Source organism: Nyctibius grandis, chromosome 4 (assembly GCF_013368605.1).
Source record: "Nyctibius grandis isolate bNycGra1 chromosome 4, bNycGra1.pri, whole genome shotgun sequence".
In the NCBI taxonomy this organism is placed as follows: Eukaryota; Metazoa; Chordata; class Aves; order Nyctibiiformes; family Nyctibiidae; genus Nyctibius; species Nyctibius grandis.
In genome coordinates, this window is record NC_090661.1 from 89,436,210 (window position 1) to 89,446,475 (window position 10,266).

Sequence of the window (10,266 nt, forward strand, 5' to 3'; positions counted from 1 at the left end):
GGCAGCATCTCATTTTTCTCAGATTCAGAGGATAATGTTGAGGCAGAGCTCTCCCCACCACCCGCAGCCGGGCTCTGAGCACAGCTGGATCCCACCCACCTCGGTCCTTCCTCTCCCCGTTCCCCCGGGGTGCTGAGCCACAGCCTGGGCATCTCCATCCCCAGATCTCACAGACACAGCTCTGTGCTCCTCAGGACCTGTTAATCTGCCCAGCATTTCCCACCATTCCTGTCTGTTCTGGCTATTACTACTCAATAAAACATGCCCATGGCCATTCTCTTGCCTGGCAGCCGATGGACACAGGGTTGCCCCCATCCTCGCTACTTAAGGCAGTTTCAGAGAAGAGCTCGTTTCATGCTCAGGTGTAACAAAAGAGTTTATTTCAAGTGCCCCACTGCTTCAGGCAGGGTTGCTTACGGACTGTGTAAACTGTTGGAGAGAAACTATTTATTTAGGCGGCTTGTCAGAGAGGAGAGGAGAGGGGAGGTGAGCTGACTGCAGAGCTGAAGTGTCTTCCCGGGGGAAGATGCCAGGTACTAACGGGTTCCTCAGCCCTACTGGCAAAGGCGCAGTGGGAGCTGAAGACCGACTGGTGAATGAAGAGGATGGGAATTGGGAACATGGTTTTAAACAGGAGGAAAAATAGTTCTCGGGAGGCAGCTAGCCCTGTCTCTGAAGAGCCTGCCTCTCAGGAGGCACAGGTCAGAAGCTGCTGGGCTCAGCAGACAAGCGAGGAGCCCGGGGCTGTCTGTACTATCTGCAGCCTTCTCCTTGGTGCCTGTGCTCACCCTTTCCCACGGGGCTTGGTCTGAGGGTCTCTTAGCTTTGCGTGTGCACGAGGAATGTGTCATCTCTCTCAAGGGCTGGCGAAGCCACAAGCCTCGTGCAGCTCCATGGCTGGGGTGAGGCAACTTACTGGGGACCCTCTGTGCCTGCAGCCAAGGTGCAAGCGCAGTCACAAACCCGTATGGGGTACCCAGAAAGATCCACTGCGATGGGAGAGACAACCCACCTGCCAGTGAGCTTTCCTGCAGAACCTAGGAGATGGCAGCAGGGCCACCCTTTCTGGCTGCCAGCCTTGAAAGCTGCCAACACAAGGCTGGGGCTGCCGGGGGCTCCTCTGCTCCTGCACCGCAACACCCCGCTTCCAGCCCCGCTGCACGTGTCGCCCCGTGCCAGCAGCAGACACCCCGTCATCCCAAGCAAATCTTATCACCTGAGCCCCTCGCTACCTCCTGGCCCTTCTAGCTTTCCCAGGGCAGCCCTGTCCTCTCCTCCTTCCCTGCCTGCCACAGAAGGTGTCAGAGGCATCAAGGGGCAGGAGCTGTCAGAGACACAAGCGGAGCTGTTGCTACGCAACCCCGGCGGTGCAGCAATTAACGCTGGGGAAAACGTGCTGTGCTCCAAAGCTATTTGCATAGCTGCGTGCTGCAATACATCTGTTTGCATTGTGGCTCTACTGTTCAGCGGAGTTTGAAGTCAACCCTTCCCCCAGCTCTTGCTGTGGGGTACCTAGGGCTTCCAACAAAGGCCATGCAGTTGGGGATGATGGGGCTGGGGGAAGGCAGGGGTTTGTCTGTCCCTAACACCTACAGACTGCACAGGAATAGGATTTACAGTATGGGGAGGAAAGGCCAAGCTATCCAGATTTCACCCCGTGCAGCCCGAGGAGCTTTGCCCCCCCCTGCAGAGCCAGCTCCTGCCGTGCCCCTTACCCGCTGGCGGGGTTGCCACATCTCACCTTTTCCGGGTGCACCAGGGTGACACTGCGCTTGTTCTGCTTGTGAATGCCAGAAATGGAGCTTTAGGGGCAGCCCAGCCTGCCTGTGGTTCAAGAGTGTATTTTGGGGGGGGAGCGAAGGGAAGAAGAAAGAGAGGGAGAAAGAAATCAATTGGTTCATACCAACCTACCTGGGATGCTGGTCTCCGAAAACCTGCTGATTGCCAACTGCAATCTTCTGGTTTGCCCACCCCAAGTTCCTCACTATTGAACATGAAGCCTGTGCCCTTTTTGGGTTTCTTTTTTTAGCCCTCGAACATTGGTTTGATTGATTATAAGTTTACAGGTATGTTTTGTACCTCAGAGGCACAAGAAGCAGCAGCAGAACAAAAGTTCAAGGCTAAGTGTTTCTGTTCCTTTCAGACCACTCTTAAGCACCAGGATTATGGTTCTGTAAAAGAAACAAAACATAACTATAAACTTATAAAATCCAATTTAGTGTTTTTATGGGGATGACCTCTCCCCTCCCTCTCCTGCTGCAACACAGCTGACTCTGTGCCAGTCGGCGGAGCGCTGCCTCACACCACCCAAAACCAGAGGTACCGCTGGAGCACCCCACCAAGCCGAAGGGTGCCTTGGAAACCTGGCTAAAAGCAGAGATTTGAGAAATGTGTATGACTAAGAAGAAAGCCTAACTTGCCAGCGATGCTCTCCATCAGCTGAACTCAAAGCACTGCCCATGCCCTCTCTGACCCCAAGGCTCCAGCCCTGCTGCTTTCAGCCACTTCATTTATTTCTCAGGGCGAGTGCAAATGCCGTTTCAAGGGATTGCAAAGGAGGAACAGCCTCCTAAAAGGAGCTGTCTCCCCGCTGGCAGTCAGGTGAGCTGACCCCAGCCCCAGGGGCCTTGTGAATCCTGTGTGCTGAACGTGCGCTTGAAAGCGGTTGTGGCTGTGGGTTGCCAAAGGTGGGCTCGCTTCCCCCCGTGCCAGAGGGGCTTCATGCAGAGCCACGTGAGGGTCTCGCCCAGCGGAAGGGGAAGTGAGTTCTCTGCCAGCCCTGGTTCAGCTTGCTGGAGCGGCTGTGCGAAAGAAAACGCCAGCAGAGAAAGGCACTGGACCAAGGCAGGAGGTGGCATCGCGTCTTTCAGCTGCAGCCCACACCAATGCCACCGCAGTGGACACCGAGCCATGGCTACTGCCAGCTATCTGCCTGAAATCATTATCCCAGGGCAGCAAAAGGCAACCCACGTTGCATCTTCCCTGTTCCAGCTGACAGGCGGTATCGTGCTCAAACCCATCTTCACTCACAGCTGCAGCAAAGACCTTGTGCTTTGAGAGGTGGAGGTGAGGGGACACGTTTCCTTCTGCTGGCACCACTCTGGGATGCGGCAATCCCTTACAGGGGATGGGCAAAACAGCCATGTAAACCACTGCAGCCAGATTTTCTGGAGCTCACGTCTCCAAGCCCCAGTTAAAGGCTGACACTGGATGTACCAGTTTAAATGCCTGTATTTCAATCCTCAGAAATATGCCTGGCACCTAACACTCCCCACACAGATGAATGAGTCCCTTCACACCTCTGTGGGTGCTACAGTAATACTCTCTCGCTGCACTGAAAAAAAAAGTAGAAAAGCAGCACAGAAAGAGCTGAGGCTCCACACAACAGCTAGCAAGGAGAAAAAGCGTTTTTCTTCTCTAAATTAAAAGCCGAAGTTGTGCAAAGCACAGCCAAAATAACTATGGAAATACTGCTGCGGCGTTCTCAAGGCCCCTGAATTTACGCCGTCCTTGGTGACGTGCGTGGGGATGGATTGAGCTCGCATTTCAACTGAAAAGCAGGAAGAAACAAGTTATAGATGGGTTTTGTTTGGTTGGGGTTTTTGTCAGCCGCACATATTTGTCAAGGTACCCAGGTTGTACAATAAGCCAACTGACTGGATAAACAACAGACATCCATTACAGATCCAGACTTTTAACCCTTCAGAGTAGTGTCTTCTAGTTGTCTATTTACATTTAAAGTAGTTAAACATTAAAACCCACCTTCTCCCCACCTGTAGCCAAATAAAAATCAAACAAACCAAAGCTGGTTTTACATTTAAAACAACAACGGAAACCTCAAATAAGTTTATCTTTTTTATATTCCTGTCATAGCTTCCTCCACTCCCACCTTCCCCAAGTAACTAACCCAACCATATTCTATAGTCGTTTATCATCACTTGTGATTGATACTTCTAATACAATATTTAATGACTAATTAAAAACCTTACCACTGAGCTATTGCTTTAAAACCAAGGGAAATTTATCATGTTGGAAACATTATTCTACATACCAGCTTTCAAAGCCTTTCCAGAATTGTCCTTGCTAATTTTTCTAATTTTCAAGGACATCTGGGATATTCCCTTTAAGGAAAAAAAAAAAATATTACCCTGAGTGTTTCTCTCGGAGGCAGTACTTGGCATCTTCCCTGAGCTAGGTGTTCCAAAAGAATAGATAGCACCAGAAGACCAGAATAGATAGAAAAACAGACAGCACCAGAAGACAGATACAAAAGCGTGCAGGGTGAAAAAAAAAAAGTTCTTACGGGAATTTTCACAGCTTTGCACATGTTTTAAAAAAAGCAGCACCCAGTTAAGGCAAGGGAGAATGAACCACAGGGACCAGCCCTACGGAGTAAGGAGGGATGCCCTGAGTATCTTTAACAGTCCCGGGTATGAGTTGGGAACGCACGCTGGCTCCAGACCCGAGGTGAGGCAGCGGTATGGCCTCTTCCCCGCTCCTGAGCCCATCACTGTCAGCTCCCCGTCTCTGTCCTGCAGTAAATCAGGGACAAAGCTCTCCCTACCCATCCCTCTGGCATGCACCCACAGGTCAGCTGGAGCCACTGCAACCGCAGAGGTTCAGCACCAGGTGAACCCCCACCGAAGGTGCACTCATCTGCAGTAAACTAAGGCCTGTGGGCAGGATGTGCTGTGCTGTGCTAAATCCCACCTTCCCCTCCTAGGCTGCACCTACACTGCAGGGCTGCACCTCTGGGGTGGAAGAAAACCCGAACGCAGCTGGTGCCCCCTCTGCAGACGTTGCTGGTCCCAGCTCCACATCACCACACACAGCCACTGTCTACTACTTCTAGAAGTCTTCAAGGATTTTAAAGTCTGCAAATATCCAGGATATTATATTTTTTCCAACACGGATACAAAAAAGCAAATGCAGCAACTAGTTAGAGCGCTCGCTAGAGCTAAAAACCCTCAGCACAACCTGGTAGCCAAAGCTTGGGAGGGGCAGTGGAAGATATTTGGAGAGCAGAGGGTACCTTGGGTGTAATTAACAGACGTTGGGGGATATGACCCCATTTCAGATAACCTGGAGATTCACATAATTGGGCCTCAGATAATCAAGGCCAGGCTGTTAATAGAAACAGTATCCCTGCTCCTAACTGCAGCATTCCCCACAAGCCGATGCCATACCACCTTGCACAAAAACGCCTGGTGAAATATGAATTAGCGGTTTGATCCGTGTGCGTGTTCTGTGTCAGCTGCCGGGCTGAGCAGCAAACCCTGTTTCTGCTGCACCGCTTCGGCAGGCTGCTTGGGAAATAGGTTAGGGCAGAGGAGTGGATTGCAGCCCCGGATGCCTGGGGACGAGGCTGTCTCAGAGCTGACGGGCTAGGTAAGCTTTATTTTGAAAGTGGGTTAATTTAACTGTCATTCAACTACCACTAAATGATGTAGGTTGATTTTATAGTCAGATAACTATTAAGGAACCAAAACATAAGGCAGGAAATGTCTCTATGCATTGCAGTGGAGGGAGGTTTCCCCTGCGCTAATGCACACCCCTCCCCTTCAGCTCAAACCTCTCATCCTTCCATTTCTGCACATCCCTCACATCATCTTTTTTCTTTTAAACACTTGTCATTACACGCTATTGTCCTTCCTCCCCCTCTTAAGAGAGTCTATTCTCCTCTCAAAAATGCACCTTGGTATCCTGGCCCACAATTATTTTTCTCCTTCATTTACATCATCACACATGTCAATGCTGAAGGAAGACTGACAAATATAAACCTTGTCTGACCATGGCTGATGTCCACCAAAAAAGGTCCCATCTCCCCCATGCCTCCGATGTTTATCCAGCTAGACGGCAAACTGAAGCAGGGAACAACACTTTGCTTAGCACGTTACACGCCATCACCACTAATACACCCGGTTTTCTTTTGGGTTATTTACCGTATTTAAAGCATCCTCGATTTTTGGCAGTTTACCCTTTATAACTGGATGCCGCAGTTAAAATGTACTTTATCTCTGTACAGTTTTCCTTCCCGCAGCATAATGATAGGTATTGTTTGTTTCTTTACACTGGGGACAAAACCCATCAATTGCTGGTTTGCCATAAAGAGAAAAATAAGAGGAAAAAAATAATCAGCAACAGCTTATGCCTGCAAAGGAACAGATCCCCTGGAAAAAGCAGAAGTGACTCATCGCTCCTCAGGCGCAGCGAGGAAGGAGCGAGAACCGCAGCCGGGCAGATCCCCCCGGAGATGCCTTCACAGATTGCCTCCCTCTGACTTCTGCACCTCCCTGGTCCCACTGCTCCCGCCAGCAGGAAAATGAATCCCTAACCTTCGCAGAGGGAACTACAGTGATGATGGCCCATTAGCACGTGCTGCCCATCAAGCACTCACGGATCTCCTCTATCGCAGACGTTTTTTATCGTATTAACAGTAAGTGCACTACGCAAACGCTGAAAGCCCAGAGAAATGAGCTCACGCTTAGCCACGCCATGGTAACGAGACCACAGCACTAACGGGATGTTGGCATTTTTACTATGCTTTGTATGACCCCAGAGAAATACAGAACGGTACCATCCCCAGAAATCGCACCAAAACCACCTCTGAAAAACCCTCCTCACAGCGACTTGTGCATTCAGATGGCAACACCAGAGCCCCAACCACGCATGCCGTGGGGACTTCTGACCCACGAAAGGCTGAGTGCCAGACTCCCTGTTGTCCTGCTGAGGCCTCGCTATTCCTATTAATCTCACAAGGAAAATATATTTTCTTTTTTTCCTCAGAAGTTATAAAAGAACAGATGAAAGAGCCAAAACCCAAACCCCATCAACCTGCTCTTTGCCAGCACTAAGCCACTACATTTGTCTCTTTGTGCTAGGTTACATTGATTTTAAGCGTTATTACTAATTATTATTCCTAATTTAATAACAAGCTCATTAAAGGAGCCACAAGGCATATTTCTTTTAAATCCAGAGTTACGTTATTTTTGCTTTTATTAAGTAGCAATCGAATCTATACTCAATAAGTAAAGGCACCAACACGAGGACAGGCTAGAATTAAAGAGCAGTCACCCTTACCGTACTCACTTGTGCCTGTCTATTAGAGAAAAGCCAATACAGGTCCTGAAACAAGAGCAAAAATCTGCTTTTTTTTATGCATCAGCAGAAAAGCTCAGTGAATTACAGCTATGCAAGCGTCTAGCAAGCAGTGAAGTCATGTAGCTGTCACCATGGTCCAACGAGAACTTTGTTATTAGCAAACGCACTTCGGGTACAGAGCAAGCTGGTTTGGTGTTCACATCTCGGGCTGTTTGGTGGCTAGAAATCAGAAGAAAACTTGTATTTCCATACAAGCAGAGTACATTTGATAGGAAAGCTTCTTACGCAAAACCAGCATCCTACAGTGTCTTTTTTTACAGTCTCCTTTCAAAGTCAGATAGTTTGTTTTAAACCATTGCTAACACCTCACACGCAGCTACTTGCTGTAAAGACCTTGAAAGGAATCCAAGGCAGATGCCACGTGCGACCACAGCACATCTGAAAACGTGAAAAAAATATACTATCATTAATCACCTTCCCCTAAAAGAGGAACATGGTGGAATCTACTGGAGTCTCCAAGCAAGCACCTCAGGCTTAGATGACAGCAAGGGTCCCAGCACACCTATCAGTTGCGTGTATGGAAACCACTTCACGTGCGTGGGGAAGCTGTTCAGCTTCTCCTAGTGTCAGTTCTTCCCCTGCAGAGCCAGAGTAACTTTTAACAATTAGTGTCAAAGCCTTCCTCTAAAGCTCAGTGAGAAGAAAAGCACAAAGGCTTGGCTTTAAGAAAGGAAACCCGTAAAAGCCCCTTTCAAAGTTAGGAATGTCATTCCAAAACGAGTTAAGCAAGCCCTACACTTTATTAGCTGGGCAGGAGGGACTGGGGACACGTGATGACGGGATCTGGGCGCACGTCAGCAAAAAAAAAAAACCCACACCTTAGCAGGTGTAACAAAACTGCCTATTATAATTTTTACAGGCAGTTTGCTGATAACCCCGTAGAGACAAACCACTCCTCCTCTTGGCACAAGGCTGGCTGATCCGCACCTAGAGGCAGGAGTCCAGCAAAGGCAGGCATGCAAGCCGTGATCCAGCCAGCCCAGGTAACAGCAGCAAGGGGGAGAAGGCAGGAGGTGCCGCAGGGGCTGGGAGAAGTGTGTCGCTGGATCCACGGCATGCTCACACAGGCTGCAGCTGAAGTCTCTGCCCTGTCCTTCACTATGTTACCGTGGGCGCTTGATAGGTTACAGCCCGAGACTCTGGTCGGTCCCTTGGGGAGATGGAGCTGTATTTTCATACAGGCAACCTTTGTGTTTTTAAGCAGCACTGTTTGTATTTCTACCTTAAGCGTTCCTAATTTTAGCTGAGCTTTTAAACAATTCATGGAGATTTGAGCTGTAGCCATCTCGTACATAAATCTGCCTTTTAGTCAAGTGTGCACTCAGTAGACACCTGCAGAGAAGGAGGCATGAGAAGACTTCAGAAGTTTTCTTTCAAACATAACCAGTAAATTCTGATACTTTGAAAGTGACCTGTAAAAATAAGATGCAATTGTTTTGTGCTCCCTCTTCATGATACTAAGAGAGCTTTCAAAGGTTGTGTTGTCTGGGTTTTTTGGGAAGGCGGGCAAGAAGGAACTTAATTAATATATAATTCACAAGTGTGAAGTCATTCAGATTTCTTCTGAATTTCCTACTTGACAACTGAGAACATCTTGGATTTTCAGTCACAGAGGCTGCATCAAAGGTACCAGATCAGGGGAAACAGTACGCCCGCAAACAGTGTTATTTGGGATCCTTCCAGCAGTGTAACATCTATTGAAGTGTCTTGAGAATAACTATATGAAAAACATCAACTGTTGTTTTAATCTCTTTGCCATTTTCAATGTATCAAACTCCATATTCCTGGATTTGCCCCTACCACTTCAAGCTCTGTTTTTGCAATTGCTTTTGGTCTGTACCTCTGTTCCTCTGCACAGGAATCACATTCCTAAACAGGTCCAAGAACCTGCTACTCACTCCTAGTTAAAACCACAGTGCAGCAAGTACCCATCGCCAGGCATCTGCCAGAGCACATGAAGCAGTTTGCAGATCAAGAAATCAGTATCCTGCTTAATCGGGATTTAAATCCTCCCCCTCCCGCCAGACCCACTTTTGTCAGGCCCCTAGGAAATGAGAGAGCTCAGCACGCTCCCCCAGGAGAGCCACGGGTGATCCGCCTTACCGAGGATGCCAGAGCAAGCTGTGCATTGCTGCTGTTTGACTCTGGGCAGCCACGACATGAGGGCTCGGGTTTGGTTGCACAAGAAGATGAAATTGTGATGCTCAGGAATCTCCTTAATTAAATCAGCTTCATTCACAAAACTTAAGTTGATTTCCAACACAAGAGTGTTTCAGATCCTTCCCGCTGAGGTCAGGGAGTTGCCTACTTTCAGGTCTGGTATTAATCCCAACACTTGCAGGCAGTAACCTGAAGCTTTCTGCTCTTCCCTTCACAGAAGCACCAGTTTTCACAGTCAGCAGAGCCTCTCCTTTCACATCTGCTAGAGTACCTGGATTGTAGAAAGTGACCCAGGTGTCTGTGGGGGTACAGTCCACTGCTGCTCCATGAAGGACCTGTTACACTTCAGAAGGTGACCAGATATGCTCCTGCGGGTCCAGAAGAGGCAGCTGCCTCTTCCAGTGACAAATGGAGCAGCTCAAAACCCATCCTGAGTCAAAACGAGCTGAGGCAAATTAGCAGAAGACTTTTTAATCTGCCTAACAGGGCTAATGATGTTTCTTTTCTACTTCTATGACAACAGCATGGATGCTTCTTTTTGGGTCTGGATGCACCATCTTGTGCACTCTTGTCACGACACATACTTGTATTACAGAAAACAGCTTTAAAAGAAGAATTTGAGACTCTGTTCCTTTAAGTCTGAACAACTTCAGCTTAACAGTGCAAGACCATCAGCAAGTCCTCCAGGAAAAACAGAAAAACTTGGTATTTCTGATAATTGCAGGACTAAAAGTGTTGATTAAAAATGTTCTGGGAAAAGCTTGCAGAGTGTAATACATCCTAAAGAATAGCAGATGGGAATATGGTTTCATCACTTTCAAAGGCTATTTTCATAGATTTGACAGATGTATTCAGACATACAGAAAAAAATATGATAAATGCTAGTTTACAGCACAAGGCTTTCAAGCTATTTACACACAAAGATTCACTGTTCCTGAAAAAGTG